This window comes from Solanum tuberosum, unplaced genomic scaffold, assembly GCF_000226075.1.
Source record: "Solanum tuberosum cultivar DM 1-3 516 R44 unplaced genomic scaffold, SolTub_3.0 scf00162, whole genome shotgun sequence".
In the NCBI taxonomy this organism is placed as follows: domain Eukaryota; kingdom Viridiplantae; phylum Streptophyta; class Magnoliopsida; order Solanales; family Solanaceae; genus Solanum; species Solanum tuberosum.
Window position 1 is genome coordinate 966,603 of NW_006239088.1, and position 1,921 is coordinate 968,523.

Consider the following 1,921-nt stretch of genomic DNA (forward strand, 5'->3'; position numbering starts at 1 on the left):
AACTTTACTCTTTACTCTTTACTCAACTTGAACTTTAAGTGTTTAAAAGAGTTAAAACATTTGGAAAAGACTTTTAAAAAACTCTAAGAACTCTTCTTGACTAGAATCTTACTTCTCTTGACTTTGATCTTAACTTTCCTTGAATTGGATTATGGATTCAAGGTTCATGATCTCATGTTTATGGATGATTTCATGATGTTTAGACGTACCTTAGAGTGTTGGAATCAACTAGAAAACATAGCTACGTTGCTAAGGAACTAGTACGGAAAGATGGGAAAGAATGGGAAGAATTGGTGTCCCTGGCGCTTTGAGAGGCGCGGGACGCCAACCTTAAAACTTCAGAGGCTGGGGTGGGGCGCTCTGGCTGGCACGGCGCCCCAGAGCCCAAACTTCAGTGTTCCTTTCTTGGGGCTCTGAGAGGGGCGGCGCCCCAGGCCTTTGCCCAGGTACCCTCCGACTTTTCTTCTTCGTTTTTCATCTCTAAACTCCCTATTTCAACTTAGTTCTTTCTCCAAACACTTAGAATAAACTATACCATCAATATATGAAAGATTCTAATCGAATTCACACCTAAAAATCATGGATTCGGATCAAACAACTCCTCAACAATTTCAACGAATCAAGAATTCAATAGAACTTCAACAAACCCATCAAGAACTCAATTTCTAAGCTTTCAAGAACTTAAATTCGCTGAAATAAATCACTATTGTTGCGTGGGTGAACTAACCCAATGCTATGTGATCTCACATACCTCGTAGGGATCACCCCTTGACGAAATCCACAAGCGATTCTTGAGGAACTTGACGATTCTTGCTTCTTCTCCTCTCTTCTCTTCTCTAAAACCCTAACTCAATATTGTAAAAGCGTAAGCTGAATCCTATCAGTTTAGACCCCAATTAATTACCCAAAAAACGAAATTAAGTCATGGGGTTTGGAAAAGACCATAATGCCCTTCTAAAATTCGGATTAGACTTTCCTTAATTGAACAACCCAACTTCAAATGGGCATATCTCACTCATACGAACTCGGAATCGCGCAAACTCGGCGGCGTTGGAAATATTATTCCAAGATCTTTCCTACGATATCTTGAAAAACACCTAACTTATCCTGAGCTAGAAGTTATGGTCATTTGAAGTTGACCAAAAACTAAACTTAACATACTTAACATATTTTTCAGATTTTTATATTCTTTCCAAAAATGACTATTTCCAATTCTTAACTTCTTCCTAGTTATTTAAATTTGTGAGATGTTACATTTTTTTAATCTGTTTGAGTGGTTTTGTGGGATTTTCATTTTTATGATTGTTAGTTGTAATAGGGAAATACAGATTTGTACTTTGAAGTGAAATTGCGTTTATATCAAGGGTGTTGTTGATATTGTTGTGCAGTCACATTGTGGGCATTTTTATGTGTTGTTGATATTGTTGTGCAGGTTTTCGTACTTGATGATTAGAAAAACATCATACCAAAAAACTTGATTGATTGAGGTGTTTTAGTTATTACCCCGTATTTGCTAAAAGTTAGAGGCTTGCCACACACACACACATATATATGTATCCATGTTTCGTGTTGAAAATATTGTATTCAGTCGAACTCGTATGTGATAATTAGCTAGATATGCCATATGAAAATATTGGGTTCTTTTTGTATTGGGTCGGGAGGGTTTAATAAGTATTGGGGCGGGTTTAGTTAAAAATGGGTGGGTAATGGGTGAATTTAAAATTATATTAAATAATTAAATTGCAATCAATGGTTGAGCGCCACATATTATTTTAAATGGTGCTCCATTAATGAAGTGGCTAAAATTGGACCCAAAGGTGGATGGGGAGGGTATTTGTGAGCCAATAGGTGGATGAGGAGGGTATTTTGGAGCCAATAGATGGATGAGGGGTAGTTGTGTACCATTTTCAATACTTTTCCG